This window comes from Arvicola amphibius, chromosome 9 (genome assembly GCF_903992535.2).
Source record: "Arvicola amphibius chromosome 9, mArvAmp1.2, whole genome shotgun sequence".
Lineage (NCBI taxonomy): Eukaryota > Metazoa > Chordata > Mammalia > Rodentia > Cricetidae > Arvicola > Arvicola amphibius.
The window spans coordinates 107212792-107226899 of NC_052055.2; the positions used below are offsets into that span (position 1 = coordinate 107212792).

Below are 14108 nucleotides of genomic sequence, written 5' to 3' on the forward strand. Positions count from 1 at the left end.
GGGAAGACACAATCAGATTTATACTTTCAAAAGGCCACAGTAACTTGTGCAGAACAGGATTAAAAGACAACCATATTAGGAGCAATACAGATAGGAAATGATTTCTATTATTTAAGCAGGAAAGAAAATGGAACATTAAATAAGATTTATTTATCCCATAACATGAGCAAATAATATCAAATATTGAAGTAAAAAGAGATACCACTGTGGTTACAGATGGTATATTTGCAAATTTACAGCATAGAAAAGACTCAATACCATAACTTCTAGTTGGTTCATTACCCAATAAGCATCATATAGTTGATAATCCACAAGCCAATGTTTTGGACTTTTGAAAGCATATCAATATTTAACTCTTATACCCAATGGTTATGACAGGTTTATAGCAATGTGTAGCAGCCTGGAGATGATGCTGAGAGATATGAATGGCTTCCATAGAGAACCACATCTTTTAGGTAAGACAGTTCTAAGGATTGGTTTCTGCTTTATAAAGTTTACCATTGTTAGAATCTAAGAGGAGCAAGAATCATGTTGTCTTTGAAACTATAAACCAGGAGCCACTGCCTGCTGAAAATTGTCTTTTTCTTCTGGATGCATAATTCTTCATTAAGTTTCTTCTTTGACAGTTTCATATGTATACATAATAGTGCACATTTTACTGCTCATTCCCTGCTCTCTATCAGCTTCTTCTTATCCTTGACATCACTACCTGCCCTCCACATGTCCACTTCCTAAATTATGCCTTTTAATTTATTTTGTGACCCATTGATTTTTAAGTACAGCCATCTGCATGGGCGTGGGTTTGAAATGATTGATTAGAGCCTCATGCTTACTGCTTAGTTCACAAACGAAGGCAATAACTGTCCTGCCCCAGAATTCATCAGTTGCCAAAAGTTCAGCAGGGAATAGTAGCCTAATCTGTGATTGGCTCTTGACAGCACCAATCACAGGCAGGCTCAGTACAGTCAAATGCAGCTGTTAGGAGATCATATTTGCTAAGACTGTGTCATGTCCAGATGACAGTATTTCACAACCCTTTTTCTGCCACTACCTTCTGTTCTGTATTCTATATTGTTTTCTAATGCTTAGAAGGGTGGTATAAGTGTATAAATATTCTACTCAGGTCTGAGCACTCAAGTGTTATTTATTCTTAGCATCTTGAGTAGTCATGAGTCTCTGAATTTTCCATCGTTCACTGCAAAGAGAAGCTTCTCAGTCTGTTCAGGCCCCAACATGTAAAAGGTTCCAAGGCCCCCACTTCTGTGCCCAAACTTTTGCCCTAGATCCGAATTCCAATAAGCAAGCATAGGTTCCCTGCACTGAGCATCAGCTCAAAGTTGGCTGAGGCCCTCAGTTCCTGAAATAAAATGAAGTGTCTCCAGAACCAGAATATAATCCCAAATTCCCTCAAAACCCTAGGTCCTGGCACTGATAGGTGTTCTTGAACCCTGAGTTGTCAGCCTCAACTTCTGCCATGACCTAACTCCTGGAACAAATGGATAAGACATCTCTGGATGCTGAACAGAGCCCTTGACACACACTTATATAGGTCCACTAGCTTCCAAAAATATCAAGATAGATATTATTAACAGTAACCTAAATCAAGTATGTTTAGGTATGAACAAATACTCTAGATTTCCCATCCAAAAGCAGAGATTGAGTAAGAACCAATTGGAGATGTTTCAAAAGTACTGATGCTTAGTACATAAAGGAAGCCTGAATTGCTGTTTTTTTATTTTTTGAGACAGGGTTTCCCTGTAGTTTCTAGAGCCTGTCCTGGAACTAGCTCTTGTAGACCAGGCTGGTTTCGAACTCAGAGATCCGCCTGGCTCTGCCTTCTGAGTGCTGGGATTAAAGGCGTGTGCCACCACGGTCCAGCAGGAAGCCTGAATTGCATCAGGGAAAGTAGATAATCTGAGGACGCAGGTAGTCCTGGACATCTCAGTCACCTGCTATGCACTGATACAGTCACAGTTTTTGGTGACTCCATCAGTCCTTGTGAACTGAAGGATCCTGGGAATTATCTGCATCATGACAGCAAGAAGAGAGAAGAGACTGAGACAGAGACTAATCAGAGGCTGTTGACTGTTCTGGAATCTAAATGGCACATCACTTTGGCCAACTTTCCTCTGAAAGGGGAGAATCAATAAGGTAGGCAGGGTGAGGCATTTCTTCATTCTGGTGCCCTGGTAACAGAAAATAAGCTCACTGGTGTCTAGCAAGTCTCTGCTGCATAAATATCTCTTAAGTCATTCCACTGTATCAAGGTAATCATATAAAACTACTGAGAGATTATTCTATTAGTCATTTGTCAGTACCTTAATTTAAGGCATCTGGTCTCTTGTTTCTCATTCACCAGGTACAGACTTTAATAATAATATTAACATGCAATTTATATGCTTTGATGTTCTAATTACTTTACTAAGTACTCTTGAATTTGTTTGATTGGCAGATGAAATACTATACAATCCTTTCATCAGAAATACTTTATTTAGACTGCCTTTTATATAACAGAAACCACTTTTATCTTATACTGTCTTTCCATCATTTTGTCTGCCATATTAAAAATGCTATTTTCAAGTTCTTAGTTCAGGCAAACTTATTGTCATTAGAAAGTAACACGAAAATAGAGATTTTTTTTTGTATGTTGGGATTATGCACTATTAACTCGATGTAAAGGCTTACCATATTACAGGAACTCTGATGAATCAGAATAGAGGCAGTGTTGCGGGGTAGTCACTCGTGTGAACTCAAGCTGTAGTGACATATGATCTGGGAAAGACGGAGACAGGTGAGATTCCAGCTGAAGAGCAGTAGACATGGAATTCTATCATAGCTAATGAGTTACTGACGGCTGAAAGCTGTTGACAAAGGGAGAGTCGGTTTTAAAGGCGCTGGCTCTCAAAGGCTGACCACTTTACAGCGAAGACCACTTGTCCAAGAACATATGGGCATCACAAAATAGACTTGAAAGGAAAAAAAAAGAACACAGTTGGGTGATCTGCAAAGGTAGATGATGGATCTGGGAGGAGTGGAGGAAGGAGTGAGTATTACCCTAATACATCTCATGAAAGCCTCAAAGAACTAATTAAAAATGAGGGAAAGGGAAGGGGAAAACAAATTTGTTTAGAGAAGGGGTTGCAGGTCTGGGAGGAACTAGGAGAGCTGGTGGAAGAGGATGAATATAATCTAGAAACATTCTGTGAAACTGTCAAAGAGCCAATAGAAAATTCTAAAAGGAAAGTGAGAAAGGTTCTCTAAGTTCATATTCATTTGAATTCAAAGTATTAATAAAGTTGCTTGCAAATCTAGTATTCAGGATGTTGTCTCCCTGATCATTACCTTAACAGCAAATTAGGTTCCCTTCAAACCCTGCCTCCGTGACTCAGAGGTGCACTTCGTTGGCTGTTTAAATGTGTCTATTTTAACACGAAACATATCATCCCTTTGAACTACGGCATTTGAAAAGACGTCTTTCACAGTATCACGACCACCACCGTGTGAATAGTTCTAAAGAGAACTGGTTAGGTGAGCAACGAGGCCGCTGACCTGCTGAGAGCGCCTTGAATAATTATAATAAACATGTTCAAATTAGCTGCAGCTGGCCTAGCAGCAGATAGTCCCTCCCACACAATTTGTAAAATAATAGCCGAGGGTTCCAGGGACAGCCTAAGCCTATGATATGTGTTACAGGTCATGAATAAATTCTATCTGAGCTTATTTATAAAACACTCATGCCACCACGGGTACGTGCAAACTACCTGAGATATAATACTTTCCACTGTTCCCTACTCTAAATTAAACTTTAGTGTCTTGACTTAAAAGTTATTAGGCTCAGTGATTAGGTAGCCACCCAGATGTTCAAATTCTAAAGCACTCAGAGAAGGCTGAAGAAAATGAAGTAATGTATACAAAATTACTATTTTGTAAAACTTAGTCCAAAAATGAATTAATCTACTACATAGACTTCTCCATAACAGAAATAAGTGAAAACATATTTATCAAGATCTATACCTATTCCTATTTATAAGTGTGCAAATGTACATATTTAGATTCACATATAAATAAATGTCCAAGTCCACAGAAGCAGATCCATTCCACTTTGACTAAAGATTGGAGAGTTCAGGCCTGTTCTTTCTCCTTCAAGATTATTGACAAAAGTTGCAACTTAAGGTGTGGCTACTAATAGGAACTAGGGTGTAGTTACTTGGTGTTTGGGTATTAAGATGGTAATTACTTTGTGAAGACCACAAAAGTGGATCCTTTCCACCTTAACTAAAGGTCAGAGAGTTCAGACCTTTTCTTGCTCCTTAAAGGTTATTACTGATAGAAGATTGGACTTAAGGTGTGGTTACTGACAGGATGTCATGACCTAGGGTGTACTTATTTGTGTTTTGGGTATTAAGATGGTAATTACTTTATTCCTTGCTTGTATCCGGTAAAGAAGTCTTGTCTTCTTTCCTTCTTTTGGGTTTGGGTATTTAAAGATCATGAGAAATAAACACTGGCAGATTCAGTATTCATTGAGTTGCCCTCCCGATTCCATCCTATGTCTCTGTATTTTTGTATCTCTGTCTATTCTGCCTAACATTTCTAATCCACACACCCCTATCCTGGAACGTATAAGCCTATTGAGGCTGGACCCCGACAGATGTCACCCCAACATGGGACCCAGACAAACAGGTACACATACAAACATACGCAAATCATATCTAAGCATGGAGGCAAGTATGCTCGATTACGTATGCATGTATATTTTGAGTGTATGTTGCATTAGTTAATTTTGTATTGCCTTTTGCCAAATACTGGTGAAAACAATTTAAAGGCCAAAGATTTGTTTCTGGTTCATGGTTTCGAGATGCTTTAATCCACCATCGTTGCGAAAGCAGAGCAGAGTCCTTTACTGGATGATGGAGAAGTGTATGGTGCAGGCTTGTTTACATAGTGGTAGATAAAGAAGCATAAAGTGTGCCCAAATCAAGATGTGTCTATCTCCATCTTAGGCCCAACTACTACTACTGTCATCTAAGCTGGCCTACCAATGCTTACACTGCCCTTCGGAAACAGTATCATACACAGAGGAACAAATGTTCAACATATGAGCCCTTAGAGACACTTTTGATTCAGACACCCGCATACCCATAAAGAAAAAGAGACATATTAAAAAATGAACAAAATATGCTAGAATTAATTACCACAAATACTGTGTTAGAAACAGTATCAGCCAGCATCTCTAAAGGAACTGAACCAACCAATGAATGCAGGTGTGTAATTGAAATAGTGTAGCAACAGCTGTCCCATACATGAAAGACCTAGATACCTGCAGTTGCAAATGGTAACATAATCTCCCTTTCTGCAATGCCCTGCTTTCATCTAAGATGTTACCTGAAGGAGCTTTCCTTATTGAGGGAGGGTCTTCCTTCATCAATTAAAGCAAACCAGATGGTGCTTTAGGTGATGTTCCCTGCCCAGATGATTCTAGTTGGTGGCAAGTCAATGTTAAAACCAACCATCACGGAGAACAAGCAACGGCAGTGCGCTTTCACCTAACATTCCACGAAGTGACAGGATAAACGTAAAAGGAAAAGTAAACTTAAAGCAGTATAGAAAAAAATATAAAATGATATCACAGAAACAAAACTTGGATACATAAAAAAAGGAAATAGGCTTTAATACTCAGGTACGAAGAAGGGAAGCTCCAGGGTACCACTGAATTGAGAATGAAACGTGTTCAGATGAAGTCCTGTAGACTTGCGTTCTCTAGAGACTAGTCCAAATCATATAAGAAGTGGCAGAGGACCATTTGGAAAAACAGACTAGGTGACCTCCCTCTCCTAGATTTGTGCTAAGCTATAATTAAAAATGTCATTAACCCAGAGGTTAAGCAATTAGCATGGAAACAGGAAGAGCAGAACCTGGGAGGTGTCTCCTATTGCTGCTAAATGGGAAACAAGCACCTGAGGAGACACGGCCCCAGAGCTGAGAGAACGGGCTCTACAGCAGACATGCCTGACTGCTGCTTCTGTCCTAATGCACACAGGCTTGGTCTGGATGCTAAGACAGTAATATTTTAAAATATGCATAGCCGACGCAGATAATAGAAGGAAAATAGTGAAAGAGATGTACCAAACCAGAATCAATGCATTATGCTGGCTCCACAGGTTAAGATGCTTGCCACCAAGACTGACAACCTGAGTCCAATCCTCCTCAGGACCAACAAGGTGGAAGCAAAGTATTTCAGCAAGTAATCCCCTGACTTCAACACCTGTGCCTATTGCAAGGTACCTGGGTAACATACACACACACACACACACACACACTTAAAAATAATGATAAATTCTAGTGTAAATGCATTCAAAATAAAACGAATGTCAATACTATTCAAATTAAGTTAATTACCACTCTAAAAACAAAACGCAATACAGGGTGTGTAATAATGAACAGGATAGAGAGCAAAGTTCTCCCATAAAAATGGGTGACAATGTATCTGTGTAGGTGAGCAAAGACTACTTAAGTAGAGTCCTGTAACCCTGATAAGGGACAAGCAAATTAGAATCTTATGCAGCTGGTAGACGTTGTTACCGAAATATGCAATTAACAGAGTAACAATGAAAATCCAAGTCTGGGAGATATTCTTTGGGTTCATCACCTCACGAGAAGTAAGACCAAGACAAGGTGTGAATTAATTAGATAATTCCGTAAAAGTGGACAAAGTGTAGATGAGGCGTACAGAACAGGAGCTGCATGCGGTTTATAAGAGATAAAAGGATATTTCCCACCACGGTCGTCTCAGAAACAAAACGCTCTAATTATACACACACCTACAACTCTCAAAGGATCCGTAGTTAAAATAAAAATGGTGTGAGGAGAAAGCTCGGGATTTTGGTAAGAATATATAATGAGAACGCTTCTCATACATGGCTGTTAGTTTGCTTAAGACCACTAACACAAAAGCTATGACCCAGCAGTTGTGTGGAACTGTTCACAAATGTAGACACATTCACAGGTGTGGAGGCTTGTGAGTACATCGCTTTTTCTCTGTAACCAAATCTCCAGTAGAAATCCTGCTGAGGGAGAGGGTGTCACTTATATTGTTATGGTTAAATGTCCCCCAAAGGCGCTCTCTCTCTCTCTCTCTCTCTCTCTCTCCAATACTGCCTGGCCAATATCTTAAGCATATTTCTTGCTAACTCATATCTTAAATTAACCCATCTCCATTAATCTGTGTATCACCACAAGGCTGTGGCTTACTGGGTAAAATTCAGGTGTCTGTCTCTGGCAGGGCTACATGGCTTCTCACTGACTCCATCTTCTTTTTCCCAGTATTCAGCTTAGTTTTCCCCAGCTAGCTCTACTCTGCCCTGTCAGGCCAAGCCAGATTCTTTATTCATTAACCAATAAAAGCAACACATAGACAAAAGGACCTTTCGCACTAAATTTCTTTCTTAGTAATGTCTTTATGTGATTTGGGTATCAGGGTAATTATAGCCTCATAAAAAGAGTTTGGCAGTGTTCCTTCTGTTCCTATTGTGTGAAACAGTTTGAGAAGTATTGGTATTAGTTCTTCTTTGAAAATCTTTTAGAATTCTGAGCCAAAACAATCTGGTCCTGGGCTTTTTTTTTCGGTTGGGAGACTTCTGATGACTGTTTCTATTTCTTAAGCAGTTATAGGTCTACTTAATTTGCTTATCTTGTCTCGATTTAATTTTGTAAGTGATATTTTTCTAGAAAATTGTCCAAAAGTTTTCTAATTTTGTGGAGTACAGGTTTTTGAAATATGAGCTGATGATTGTCTGTGTTTCCTCTCTGTCTGCTGTTATGTCATTTCTTATATTGTTAATTTGGATATTCTCTCTCCACCTTTTGGTTAGTTTGGATAAAGCTTTGCCTATTTGTTAATTTTCTTGAAGAACCAACGCTTTGTCTCATTGATTCTTTGTATTGTTTTCTTTGTTTCTATTTTGCTAATTTCAGCTCTCAATTTGATTATTTCCTGCCGTCTAGTTGTCCTTGGTGAGTTTGCTTCTTTTTGTTCTAGAGTTTTCAAATGTTCGGTTAATTCACTAGTATGGGATTTGTCCAGCTTCTTTAAGTAGGCATTTAGTGCTATGAATTTTCCTCCTAACACTGCTTTCGTTGTGTCTCATAAATTTGGGCATGTTGTGTGGTCACTTTCATTGAATTTTAGAAAGTCTTCAACGCTCTTTTGTGATCTCTGGGTCTCCCAGATGGTGGCACTGATGAGAAAGGTTAGAAAGCGCTTGGCATGTCGTACATGTAGGACTAGGAAGTAGTCTTTGCCTTTCTTCCCAGCCTCTGGTCCTCTCTGTGTCCTAATCCACGAGGACACAGGCAGCCTGATCACCACCACCTACCTACGAGAATATCACTCTCAATCCATTTCCTCCCTTACATGAGCTCTTTCGCTACTACAATGAGAAAATAAACTAACAGTTGTTTTAAGGAATGAGGCTTTTTATTTTTCTGTTCTTAGAATTCTAGCATAAGTAAATGTCTCCTTTTTGTCTCATGATTGGCAACCAGGTTACTCTCTTTCTCCATCTCTCTTTCCCCTCAGCTTTTTCTCTAATTCAACACTCCTCTTTCTTTGTACTCCCCCCTTCAAAACCCAAAAATTTTCATCTCCTTACTATTCAGTTTTTGTTCAATTCTAAAAGTAGCAAAGTAAATGATTTTTGTCCATGTTATTTACCACTATAGCTCAACAGAGGGCTACTTATATTATATAGATATAAATTTATTATTGTTTATATTAACAGACATTTTTGAATGAGTGATTGAAAATAGACACAGGAAAACTTGAAAACAGCTTTTTAATGAATACTTAGTTGGATTTTGGATTTCCCTTGGCTTATTTCTATTCTTTCTGAAAAACTGATTCATAAATATCCTGACACTGGCTTCTGCATCTTTATGCTGTTTGCTGATGATACCTAGAACATTAAATGTTCTGGCTATATGGAGCCTCATGATGATTTTATGTCTAAACAAGAGAAGAGAGAAGACAGGAAAATCAGTGGATTGCGTCAGTAATGGACCCCCTGAACTCATCCTCCCCACCCTCACCTCTACGAGAATCAAGCAGTTAACTTTAAAAAAAAAAAAAATCACAGATTTCTACAATAAAATTATTAAGAGAATATTTTTACTTTAAGTGTTGGGGCAGCTGGCCCAATCCCTGCGTTCAGGGGCGTGGCTGCCCCAGGGGAGTAGGATACCCTTAAATAGGATCGGGGCGCCAGAAGGAGCCCCGTTTGCTATCCCCTGCGTTGCCTTCTGCTCTGCTGGACTCTTGGTCTGTAAGTTCCCTTATTTCCCCTTTTATTAAAACTGATTTATTATAAAAGGACTATTTTGGTTATTTCCTAACCCCTCCGACCACCGGTACATTTAAGTGTCATGACAAAGTCAAAATCTGTAAGTTTGTAAATAATCAGTCCTTTGTCACTTACCTCCTCATGGACAGCAGTGAGAAGTCGAAGACACAGGAATGCACACCACACTTCAGTTGCTGATCCTCTGTTCTGTACAGAAAAGAATCAGCACCAAGGCTACAGCATCAAACAATCTGATGACATCGCCGAATGGAGTATTTAAGGGACATTTTCACATAGTGGCTATTAACAAATGCATAACCAACAAATGGACATATGGGGTGGCCCAGTTTGGTTTCTCTACTACTGTAGTAACACACTGACCAAAATCAACTTGGGGGGAAAAGACATCATTTCAGCTTACAGGTTACCACTCAACACTAAAGGAAGCCAAGGCAGGAGCATGAAGTCAGGACTGAAACAGAAACCAGAGGAACAGAGCTTACTGGCTTGCTCCCTATGGTTTTCTAAATTGCCCTTGATATACAGCCAAGGCTCAGGAGCCTAAGGATGATACCACCCACTGTGGGCTGGACTGGGCTTTCCCACATCAACTGGCAGCTAAGAAAATGATTCACAGACACGCCCACAGACCAGGATGAATAGATTCTTTACCTGAAGTTTCTTTTTTCCCTCATTTGTCAAGTTGACAACTAGATCTAACTATTTTATTAGGAGCAGAAATAAAATCCTTGAGAAAACTCCTTAGTCTTTTAGAATTTAAATATGCCAACCAAAACTTCACAACAAATGAACAAACTTCTGTGAACAAAGCCCATGATCAAAGACCACTCAGCTTGAGTTCCTGGGTAATGGAAGAGATAATTTCTAAAGAGAGCTGTAATAGGACATTTGGAATCATACAAAGGATATGGGTGAATCTAATTTATTAATAACTATAAAATAATCACTATAGGCTTAACTTATTGTGCTGGCAAGCTTTTGGTGAACTTGATACAAGCTAGAGTTTTCTGAAAGAATAGAAAGTCAATTGAGAAAAAGCCTCCATAAAGATCCACCCTTAGGGCATTTTCTTAACTAGTGATTGATGGGAAGGGCCCAGTCAGTTGTGAGTGGTACCATCCCTGGTCTGGTAGCACTGGGTTCTTTAAGAAGTCAGACTGAGCCGGGCGGTGGTGGCGCACGCCTTTAATCCCAGCACTCGGGAGGCAGAGGCAGGCGGATCTCTGTGAGTTCGAGGCCAGCCTGGTCTACAAGAGCAAGTTCCAGGACAGGCTCTAAAAAAGCTGCAGAGAAACCCTGTCTCGAAAAACCAAAAAAAGAAAAAAAAAGAAAAAAGAAAAAAGAAAAAAGAAGTCAGACTGATCAAGCTGTGAGGAGCAAGTCACTAAGCATCACTATTCATGGTCTCTACATCACACCAGTTCCTACCTCAGGATCCTCCCATTTGAATTCCTGTCCTAATTTCCTTTGATGATAAACTGTGATGTGGAAGCTTAAGCCAAATAAATCCTTTCCTTCCCACATTGCTTTAGTCATAGTGCATATCACAGCAATAGTAAACCTAAGACTCAAAATATGAGAGAAAGTGAGAATCTCTCTCTCTCTCTCTCTCTCTCTCTCTCTCTCTCTCTCTCTCTCTCTCTCTCCACACACACACACACACACACACACACACACACACACACACTACTTTCATGCATATGCTGATGCACACCTCTGATGTGGGAGTCCCCATTGTGTACTATGATTACCATTAATGAATAAAGAAACTGCCTTGGCCTGTTGATAGGGAAGAACTTAGGTAGATGGCAGGGGTGCGGGAAGACTGGACTGAATGCTGGGAGAAGGAAGGCGGAGAGAGAGACACACCATGGATCCGCCACCAGAAATAGACATGCCGAATCTTTGCTGATAAGCCACTGCCACATGGCAATATAGAGATTAATAAAAATGGGATAAATTAAGATGCAAGAGTTAGCCAATAAGAAGTTAGAGCTAATGGACCAAACAGTGATTTAATAAATACAATTTCTGTGTGGTTATTTTGGGGCTAAGTGGCCAGAAAGAACAAGCAGCCTCTCCCTCCTACACACCTCATCTACTATATAAATCTGAGGGGTGATGCAACAGTTCAGTTGGTTAAGTGCTTGCCACACAAGTATATGAGGACTTGTGTTCAATCCCAGCACTGATGTTAAGGGAAAGAAGGAGGAAAGTGAGGAGGAGGATGAGGAGGAAGAAAGATGGAGAGATGGCTCAGAGGTTAACAGCACTGACTCTTCTAGATATCTTGAGTTCAATTCCCAGCAACCACATGGTGGCTCACAACCACCTATTACATGGGATCTGGTGCCCTCTTCTGGTGTGCAGGCATACATGCAGGCAGAATTATGTATACATAATAAGTAAATAAATTAATCTTTAAAAAAAAAAACAAAGCAAAGAAAGAAAAAAAGTGGTATTGGTACATGCTTGTAATCCCAGAGCTGGAGAAGAGGAGACAAGTTTGCAGGCCAGCCAGTCTAGGCTCACTGACTAGACCCAAGCCTCAGGGAGAAACCCTGTGTTGAAAGATAAGGCAGCAGGTATCTGGGGGATGACACCTGAAGTCAAACTCTGGGTGCCATGCACAATTGTGCACACATATCACCCCCTCACATGTAAGCCTGCGTACAATACATACCCCACCTCCAGACACAGCGACTGGTAAACACATACATGACCACAACATGCAACAATGAAAATGCAAAATTGTTGCCATTCCCACTTCAGTAATGAAAGGAAACTCACTTTAAGATTTCATTGAGCCTCTGAAAATATTTTGCTCAAAGGCATAATCCCTGTCTTTCAAAGCTTCCATTCCCCATCTGCTACTCTGCTATGAGCACCTTTTCATTTATGTTATTATTTCAAAAAAAGGATGTAAAACATTCATTGTGAATAATAGTGTCTGTTTCAATTTGTTAGAGTAACGATAAAATAAACCCAAACATGTAGATAATTGATATTTAATAAAAGTTGCATGTTTGATTAAATAATAAATCACAAGGACTTTGAATCAAAGCCTTTCACCAAGCAAGTATATAATGATCCCTTAACGCAGATTAATATTCTGGTCCCGAGTATTTGAAAAGAACTGTTAGGAAAACATGCCACCATGCGAATTATTCCTACTAAAAAAGGGTACAATGCTATTGCTAGTTTTCTCACCTAGAAAGGCAGATAAAAATCTAGCATTTCCTTTTATAGTTTATGAATACAAAATGTTACAGTTGCCCCGCCTCATTTCAGTTGTTAACTCACTGTTGGCCCCAAAAGGCAGGCTCCAGGGAGTAGTCCCACTCCTATGGTCACTAAACTAAATGGCTCAATAACAGAGCCAAAAGTCAGGAATCGGGGAATGGAACAAGTAGGAAAAAGAGTGGTTGATAAGGTTATACCATGAAGGAAGAGTGGGAGAGGGAAGGCAGTTACCAGAAAGCACTACACGCATGTATGACATTGCCAAAGAATTAACTTTATTAATAAATTAAAAGTTTCAATCATCTGCTGAGACCAAATAAGGTACAGTGGGTTTATTATGCCACAGTCTTATAAGTAAGATCTCCATTTTTAAACATATTGAATTCATTTCGAAAGCTCTTCACTTTAGTTCATTGAAAATGCTAATTTAAGAGTGCCTTAGTTACTGCTCTATTGCTGTGAAGAGACGTCATGACCAAGGTAACTCTTATATTTTAAAAAAAAAAAAACATTTAATTTAATGAGCGCTTGTTTGTAGTTTTAGAGGATTACTACGTGATTATCATGACAAGAAGCAGATAAGCAAGACACTGGAGCAATAGCTGAGAGCTTTAAATTCTGATCAGCAAGCAGCAGGCAGATTGGGGGAGAGGAAGGGAGGGAGGGAGAGCGAGACAGGACTTGCACTCAAATTGGAAACCTGATAGCCCACCCTCAAGAACACACCTCCTCCAACAATAGCACATCTCATAATCCATTCCAGACAGCTACTGGCGGTCTAAGCATTCAAACATATGAGCCTATGGAGAATATTCTCTTTCAAACCACTATATTCCACTACGTTGCCCAAAGAGGCTGGTAACCATATCACAATGCAAATACATTTAGTCCAAGTTCCAAAAGTCCGCATAGTCCTTTCATCTAAACACTGTTTCAAAATCCAAAGTCTCTTTTGAGACTCAAGGAAATCCCTTAATTGTAACACATGTCAAATTAAAAAAAAAGATCACATACTCATATACTTACAACATACAGCAGCCTAGAATATATATTGCCATTTCATAAAGGAGGAAATGAAGCATAGTGACAAAATACTGGACCAAAGCAAGACCAAAAATACAGCAAGTCAAACTCCATACGCTATAACTCCAAGCTTGATGTCAAAGAGCTCAGATGGTTTCACTCTTCCAGCTTTGCTGACTGCAACACGCTTCTCTCTCTTGGACTGTTTCCTTGCCTGCTTGTCAATTCTCCTTGGCAGGTATCCCATGGCTGTGGCATCTACAGTATCTTGGGGTCCTCCAGTGCAACTCAGGTTTCACCATCACAGCTTCAATCAGTGGCCTCTCCAGGTCTCCATGCTGGGACTCTTCCTGCTATATACAGGGCACCAGCAGTTTTCCTTAAATTCAGAGGAGGATTCCACAACTCCTTTATTCCAGTAAACTTCTTGATTATAAAATCAAAAGCATGCGCCTAAAGCTGCCACATTCTTCTGCTTGCTGG

At 39.7% G+C, this 14108-nt stretch overlaps 1 pseudogene; it reads right to left on the bottom strand.

Moving 5' to 3' along the window:
• The window catches only part of LOC119823774, a 53057-nt pseudogene extending 39185 nt beyond the window's left edge, over nt 1-13872 (bottom strand).
• Nucleotides 13873-14108: the final 236 nt, after the last annotated feature.